This window comes from Camelus dromedarius, chromosome 13 (genome assembly GCF_036321535.1).
Source record: "Camelus dromedarius isolate mCamDro1 chromosome 13, mCamDro1.pat, whole genome shotgun sequence".
Lineage (NCBI taxonomy): Eukaryota > Metazoa > Chordata > Mammalia > Artiodactyla > Camelidae > Camelus > Camelus dromedarius.
The window spans coordinates 53,531,916-53,541,174 of record NC_087448.1 but is presented as its reverse complement, the minus strand read 5'-3'; positions in this window follow the sequence as shown (position 1 = coordinate 53,541,174).

Here is a 9,259-nt window from a genome sequence, read left to right as displayed (position 1 = left end):
CTTTTCAAATATAATCAAATACTCATGCATTTACACATATTTGATCTGCTTCAATCCAATGCATTTATTATTCTTATTGATGCTGAAGTTAAATCATCTCTGGCCAACAGGAACCTTTTTGAATTGGCTCTTAAACTCTTTTTGATACAACTCTTTTTTTTTTTTTTTTTAAAGTTTCCCTCTTTTCTTGTATGTTTCTCAATTATTTTGTACATTTCTTGTCAAGACTTGGAATCAGCCATTTCTCCAAATATCCCTGTTTCTTTTAGTAGGGGATGGTATTTAATGACCAAGATCCTCTCTCTGAGCCCTTTCAATGGACAGATCTAGGAAATATGTATCTTTGTTTAGAAAGATAAAACAAATTATGAGTTCATACTGATACAACTGATGCTTACAATTCAATTCAGAACTATAAAGTTTTCACTTAATCTTTTCTGTTATATCAGTATCGTCTTCCTTTTTTCACATTAAAAATTCTGCTTCCTCCCACTATAGCCACTTTTATTCAACACAGTATTTTAAGTTCTAAGAACAATTAGGAAAGAAAAGAAATAGAAGGCATCCAAATCAGAATGGAAAAAGTAAAACTGTCGCTATTTGCAGATGACATGAAATTGTATCTAGAAAACACTAAAGATGCCACACAAGACCTACTACAACCAATAGATTCAATAAAATTTCAGGATACAAAATCAATGCACAGAAGTCAGCTGCATTTTTATACACTAATAATAAACTATCAAAGAGATTTTTGAAAAACAATCCCACTTATAAATGCATCAAAAAGAATAAGATACATACAAATAAATTTGACCAAGGAAGTAAGAGGCATATACACTGAAAACTGTAAGATATCAATGAAAGAAACTGAAGATACAAATAAATGGAAGGATATTCAATGCTCATGGATTGGAAGAGTATTGTTAAACTGTCCATGCTACCCAAAGTGATCTACATATTCAATGCAATTCCTATGAAAATACCAATTGCATTTTTTGAAGAAATGGAAGAAACAATCCTAAAATTTGTATGACATTACAAGAGACCCTGAATAAAAAGCAATCTTGAGAAAGAAGAACAAAGCTGGAGGCATCACATTCTCTGATTTTAAACCATACACAAAGCTATAGTAATCACAACAGTATGGTTTTAGCATAAAAACAGACCCATAGATCAATGGGACAGAACAGAGAGCCCAGAAATAAACATATGGTCATATATGCAATATATATGTCATGCATTAATTTTTGTCAGATATATTGTGCAAATATATTTCAATTACAGAAAATGAGCCAAGATTATGCAAGGAAAAAAGGGTAATTTCAATAAATGGTGTTGGAAAAACTGGATAGCCACCCTTAAAAGAATGAAACTGGACCACTATCCTACACCATGCACAATTAATCAACTCAAAATGGATTAAAGACTTGAATGTGAAACCCGAAACCATAAAACTCACAGAAGAAAATATAGAGACTAACCTGCTTGACGTCAGTCTTGGCAATGACCTTCTGGATTTGACACCAAAAACAAAGGCAACAAAAGCAAAATTAAAGAAGTGGGGCTACATCAAACCAAAAAGCTTCTGTGCAGCAAAGGAAACCATCGACAAAACAAAAAGGCAACCCACCAATTGGGAGAAAATATTTGCAAATCGCATATCTGATAAGAGATTCAGATCCGAAAAAATATAACCTAATAGCAAGAGAGCTCAATAATCAGATTTTAAAATGGGCAGAAGATCTGAATAGACTTTTTTTTTCCAAAGAAGGTATGCAAATAGCCAACAGATACATGAAAAGGTGCTCAACATCAGTAATAATCAGAAAAATGCAAACCAAAATCATGAGCTAAACCTCACACCTGTTAGGATCGCTATGATCAGAAAAACCAGAAATAACAAGTGTGGGCAAGGATGTGGTGAAAAGGGAACTCTTTTGCACTGTTGGTGGGAATGTAAGTTGGTGCAGCCACTATAGAAAACAGGGTGGAGGTTCCTCAGAATATTAAATATAAATATCACATGATCCAGCAATGTTCTGGGTATTTATACCAAGGAAATGGAATCACAATCTTGGAAAGATATCTGCCCCTCCATGTTCACTGCAGCATTATTTACCACAGCCAAGACATGGAAACCACCAAAGTGTCCATCAGTGGAAAAATGGACAAAGAAGGTGTGGTATATATAATACAACTGAATGTTATTCAACCATAAAAAGAAGGAAATCCTGTCATTTGCAAAAACATGGATGCACACTGAGGACCATTATACTACTGAGTTAAGTCAGACAAAGACAATACTATATGATCTCACTTATATGTGGAATCAAAAAACCCCAACTCATTAAAACAAACAAAAATTCATAGATACAGAGAACAGACTGGTGGTTTGCCAGAGGCAAATTGGGTGAAGGTGGTTGAAAAGCATAAACTTTCAGTTTTAAGATGAGTAAGTCCTGAGGACCTAATGCACAGCATGGTGACTAACAGTACTGTTGTGTGTATTTGAAAGTTGCTATAGAGTAGATCTTGAAAGTTCTCATCACACATGCAAAAAATAACTATGTGTGATGAGGAATGTTAACTAAACTTAGTGTAGTAATCATTTTACAATAGATACATATATCAAATCATGGTGTTGAACACCTGAAACTAATGCAATGTTAAACGTCAATTATATCTCAATTAAAAAAAGTTCTGCTTCCCAACAGCAGCATAACGACTCACATCAGCATAATTAGTTATTTTCTGACCCCAACAGCTCACGTAATAACCTCAGAATAATGATGCGAACATTACTACCAACAACATAACTAAAATAGCTTTGCCATGTTTTCTAGTTTTCACCCTTTTATTTTTAACCTATCTGAATCTGTTTTAAATGAGTTTTTTTTTAATACAGCGTATTTTTTATTTTGCTTTATTAGTCAGTCTGAAGATCTTTTTATTTTTATAGGTAAATTAAGCTCATTCACTTTTACTGGTATGATTAATATACTTTGCCTCGTATTCTGTGGTTATACGGCCACTCTCTCTGATGTATCTTTGTGTTTAGGAAGGTTTTGTATGTTTGCTCATTAAGTGAACACTTCCTTTTAATACTCTTATTCCACTTTTTGGATACCATCTATTCTATACATTAAGCAATCTTGCCAGTAGCAAGGGACCTCTTCTCTTGCCTCCTTTCTGTGTCATCCAGCATTTAACTTGAATTAATATTACTTTTACTCACAGTAAACATTATAAAGCTGCCAATTAGCTTTTCTACTTTCCACATACCTTCCATCTTGTCTGTTTATACTTCGATGGTTGAGCTACATAAATATTGTCACATCACAGTTCTTCCTATATTACCTCCCCGATTTCCATCACTTAACATTATTAGCTCTAAACAAATATTTAATACTAACCATCAGTCCTTATGCCTGGGTCTCACCCATCATTTTGGTTGGTTCAAGCTGGTTCTCCAAAAGATTCCTCCTGGGTATAATATTCCTTAAATTTTATTGTGTTCATGACAATCTGTCTGTGGATGTTATTATACTTGAAGGTCAGTTTGTTTCAATATATGGTCCTTGGCTTACATATTCTTTCCTTGGATGTTTTAAATTTCCTACCCCTTACCTTCTGGTATAAAAAATTATAGTTCAAAAATCTGATATTAGTGTTATGTTCTGTCCTTTAAAAGTGACCTGACTGCCAGTCTCTGGTCAATGTATAATTTTGAAAATAACCCTTTGTCTTGGCAAGCTTGAGAACTGGGTTAAGTCCTTCTTGCTCTGAATTACAGCCTTGTGACCTCAGCTAAGACACTGAGTCTTTTTATGTCTCAGCTGCAAAGTGGGGAGAGAAATGGCAATAAGATGATTCTAAGGACTGGATTAGGTAATGTTTGTAAAGGACCCCAGTCTTTCCAGGAAGCCAGCTGTATCAACAGGTTTCCTTTGAATAGTGTTTTTTTTTTTTTTTCTGAAGTTTAAAAAGTTAAGGCTGAAATTTTCAGAGCCACAGATAAATGACAGTCAATGGTGACTCACATCAGTAACTTTATAAAATGATTTTGTGACTGGAAACTCAAGAGCAGCTAGTTTAATACTGAGGAACAATGACAAAAAATTCTTTTTAATAGTCCCTGTTTTTCACTAGGATTTCTTTTTTCTTTTCTTTTTTGGCGTTGCTGTTTTCAGTTCTTGCTCTTCCCCATACTCAGGAAAGACATCTCAATTAGTGCAGTCCCTTGAGTTCTCTAAATAACGCTGATCAAATGATCAATATTCAACCAGATTTATCAGTTCTTTGGACTGACCCATTAACTAATGAAAACATCCTGTTAGCATGAAGAGTAGCCCGGCAGCCACAAGAAATTCGTTTGCTAGATTCTATCTCTCCCCCACCATTTCTTAGCAGTTATCTAAATTTCCAATCAACAAAGCGCTCTGCTGCCTGGTCCCTAAGGATGGAGTGCTATCATTCCAAACAAGCATAATCTCAAAATGTGTTTCTGGCATTGCTTGGGATGACACAAAATGACAAGCATCTTGGAACTGATAGTGTCACTGACGGCTTGACATAGCTTTGGAGCTTCTGCATGAAACAGCCTGGCGAACAGTTTTGGTCTTTCCTGAGGCCAAAGCAGGAAAAGGAGAAAGGGAAATCATTAATCCCGGACGGATGAGGCAGTCTCTCCCTTGCTCCGTTTTTCTTGCTCGCCCCAGATGACCCTTTAGAAGTTCTCACTGGACCTAATCCTTCAAACAAGCAGGGCACTGACTGGGCACAGGGGTTTCGGACTCTGCCAATTGCCTTTTTCATACAGGAATAAATAAACCCACATCTGCCCTGCTCGTATGTATGTGAGTCCAGTATACATGGGGGCGGACCTGGTTATCATGAACGAAAACTTTGCTTCCTCTTTATCCAAGGAGCACCACTGGGTTTACTGCTCCTTCTTCAAACACCTGTTGCCTTGTGTTTTACATGCACACCTAAAAGTTAAAGAGATGTTCTATGTGTGGTTTCTTTGCTGGTCACTTGGGGTCTCTGACGTCAAGTGACCCCAGTAAAGGAACTTTGTCATGAATGGGATGCACCTGAGGACGCAACATCTGTCAGCATCACTCTCTCCCTCCGGGTTAGCCCTTAGGCTCCTTCACCTCCAGAAAGGCCAGGATATGTGATTCTGGCATTCTCCTTCATCTCTCGCGTTTGCCTAATTCTTCGTGGAATTCTTTAGCATTGACCCTCAGGCTGATGGACTGCCTCATATTTGCGACATTCCTGAACATCTTCAGTGTCAACAGAACAGAACCCTGCTCCTGATTGGCCGTGCGGCAGACCTGGGACACCTCGTCTCCTCCGACTTCCCAGGCCCGGCCCTTCCCCCAGCACCACTGGCAGACTCAGGAGAGCTAGTCTTTCATTGCCGTTTGCATTGTCTTTGTACCCAAGGGAGATAGGTCTGTGAAAACCCTGGGTGCTTGACTTTTTCTAAGATGAAAAATGAGAGAAGAAAATGGAGTGGGTGTGGGCTTCTGGGGGGAACTGGGAAGAGAAGAAACTGAAGAAACTGGCTAGGAGGTGAGGAGACTACGAGTAACAAAGAATCAAAAGTAAGGAAGACAGGAAGGCGGAGACACCATGTGGGCTGAGGGCAAAAAGAGGTGAGACAAGGTAGCCTTTGGAAAGCAATGTGTCCTGCCTGATCTAAGTCAGCAGAGCTATTTAATTCCATTGCAGAGTGAAAACCAAGCCCGAATTGTAAGTTAATGTATTAAATTGTGTTTGAAGAAGGGACTCTGGAATCCAGGCTTCCTATCTGTGGTGGGGTCAGGAGGGGCTCTCTAACCCAAGACTGCCAAAGCTGCTCAAAAGTCTCCTGGGGCGCCTGCTAGGGTAGAAATTTTCAGATAAACTGGCTTCTCTTTATGTCTGGAGGTGGAGACAGTGAGTCACCTTTTATGACCCTAATTAATAAGCCTAAAAAACACAATGGAAGCTTCTGGGTTTTTAAGGTTTTGCTTCTGGTGCAGTGGAGGCTGTCCTTTCTTAGCATGCAGGCCTGGCACCCTCCGAGTCAGGCAATGCCATCCACAGAGCATGGTCAGGATTGCTGTGGTTACGCCCGCAGGGCTTCCTAACTTCAAGCCTCAGAAAGAGGAGGTTGGGGACTGACTGTCACTTGAATCTGAGGAGGCCCCTGGTTTTCCTATGCAACTACGCAGTCAACGCCACCGCAGAGGTCTGCGTATACTGCAAATACGGGGAGGCAGTGGCCTCCCTGCCCCTGTCTGGGCTCCAGGTGGCTGTAAAACAGGGGTGCAAACACTATAAGCAAGGTCCCAATTTGGGGAGTTTGGTAACTACTGCTCCTCTGGCTCCTGTTCAATAGAGGAAAGTGATCGCACCAACACTGGAGAAAGCTGGGAAGCTGGCCCAGGCCCACCTGATGGGGTCGTCCCACCAGCAGGCCCTGCGCCCGGAGGGCACAGCGACCACCAGGGAGCTGCTGGAAGTCAGCCCACCCGCTCCCCGCCTGCGCGCAGAAGGGACTCTCGGGGCGCTAGGGAGGCCCCGTCAGGGTCTGTATCCTTTCCCCACCATCGTCCCCCCAGGGAGTGGGCTGAATTACAAGGGTGAAGACGATGTGGAAGTGAAAGTTGGGGCGTTCTTCGGTTGCTGAGGGCTTCTCCCCTCTTTTCTTACAGAAGGGACGTTAAAAGCCCTAGAGGCCTTTCTTTTGTGAAGGAAATTGTATTTTCTCCAAAGTACTGACAAAGTGTAATCACTTTCCTTCACAAAAATTGGCTGAAAACTCAAGGCAAAGCTAGGGCACTGCAGAGAAATGTTTAAAGAAAGCCCAGGAGGCCTTCGATGAGGAGATTTCATGGGGGAAGGGAGAGCTCACGACCAAGGATCTTGGAAGAACGGGCGTGGTCAAGGTCACCGCTCCCCCCAGGGCCCATCCTAAGGTGTGGCCATGTCCAATCCCGAACACACTGGTCAGGCAGACGCGATGAGGTGGCCCAGGGAGGTCTCGTGGGGTCTTCCCGTTGGCAATGATGGGGTGCGCTCTCATTCTCTGTCGACCATCCTCCCCTCACTCTGAGGAAGTGTGGGGTCTGCGTCAGGTCAGCCAAGGGCTCAGGGGCTTATCATGTGGACACACTGGGTAACGGTCAGGTGCTTCAGCCACAGCGCTTTTCTAAGGCCTCTGGTCTGAGCAGGAAGCCACCTTGGTTCTTCTCCCAGAGGTTCTGGCTCAAAACACCTTCATGTCCCAGAGCACGGCACCGGGAGACGCCCTGGATGGTTAAGACTTCAGCTCTCCGAAGGCATCGTCACGCCACTGTAAATGCCATCAGTGCCCCAACCAAGGCTCTGAGACTAGGAGATGCACAGGGGAAGGAGTGGACACTTGCTAAGCCCTCACTGTGTGCCAGGCACCAGGCCAGGTGCTGTATCTCTTATAGCGTGAAATTCTCAAAGCTGTGTTGACAAAAAAAATTAACCAGTCGATCGAAGACAAGAATGGAAAATTTTTACTTGAGCCAAATTGAGAATTACAACCTGGGAACAGCCCCTCAGAAATTTCCAAGAACTGTTCCAGCTGTTCAAGGTCAAAGCACAGTTACATAAGGTTTTGAAGATAAAGGGCTGGACATTAAATGATGTATTATTGACAGTTTATACAATCTGGCCAGCAGTGGGTTGTGGGTCATCGTGGCCCATTACGAGATGAAGAAGAAAGCTTATCTTTTAAGGTGTTGTCTTGTTGGTGCTAAGAGACTGCTGCTTTTTATGTCTGAGCAGGTATTTCCGCCGATGGGGAGGTTTGGTTGATGCATAACGCAGATACACGATGCACGGTCGGGGAGAGAGGAGGCCGAAGGGTGGAGAAATGTTTAAATTTTTCTTGTCTTGCCATAAAATGTGAATTTTATTTCACAGCTGCAGTGCGGGCTCTTACTCTCATTTTCTGCCAAGCAAATGGAGGTGAAGGTACGTGCCCAAGATCTCCCAGCTAGAAAGCAAAGGAAACAGAACTTGAACCTGGGTTGGCCTGACTCCAGATCTGCCTGCTGTCCACTGCTGGGACACAGCTCCTGCGAAGCCACTTTAGGTCATCAGATGGGAGAGGCTGGCGTCAGGCACAGGGAGGGAATGAGGCTCATGTACGTTCCTCCCTGAAGCCCTTCTTGCTGTGTGCCCAGGCCAAGGGCAGGCAGCTAGCGTTTAGATCTTCTGCTTGGGCCACGATTCCAGCCAGAGAAGCCTCCTCTCAACCTTGCTCTGTGTCCCCTCAATGCCCTGTCCCTTCTCTCCCAGTCCTCTCCTCCAAGTGTCCGGATTTCCAGCAACCTTCAGATTTGATATATTGAACGTCTCCCAAGGAGATTGCATTGACATTGAGCATGCCGCTGTGTGGAGTTCAGCAATAAAAAGGGGAAATTAACAGGCATTTAAATTCTGAAATTAACGATGAGAGGTCAGAGATTTCTGAACATCTGTTTCCAGCATTTTCAAGGGGGCCTTTAATTTGCAGGCAGCACTGAGCCATGTGGTTAGCAGTTGCCTGTGACTTCACACCGCTCTGTGTCCAGGAGCTGGGAGTGGACGGTGTGGCTGGCCCCGAGCAGCATGTCCACTGCAGTTCAGGTCCCAGCCTGCTGTAAGGATTCTACACATCCGTCTGAAAAACTCGAGCCTGTATTTCCTCAAGTGTCAGAGTTCTGCAAACAGAGGATTCAAAATAGAAGTCCTTCCACCAAAGAGGGGAACTTTACGTTTTCCAGGCTGCACTAGCCAATCAGACAGCCACTAGTCCCACAAGGCTGTTAAGCATGTACAATGCGACCAGTCTGAACTGAGATGTGCTGTAAGTGTAAAAGACATACTGGATTTCAAAGACTTAGTATGAAAAAACCTAATTTTTAATGTCTATGTTGGTGAAATATTGTGGCTAAATGAGGTTAAAGAAAGTATTAAAGTCAATTTCAATTGTTTCATTCAACTTCTTTCAATATAGTCACAACAATTACATATGTGGCTTACACACTTCTGTAAGTCACTACTGCTCTGGAGTTTCTGTAGCTTGGTGTTTTTTGGGTGGTGGGGGGCTGTCATCATCCCCAGGAGGCCTTTTAGAAACTTGGGAGGGCTCTTTGGTGTCATACTGGGGATGCGCGACTGACATAAGTATTGGGATGAGGGGTGTGGTAAGTCCCAGTTATCATAGCAGTTTGATGCAAAAAAA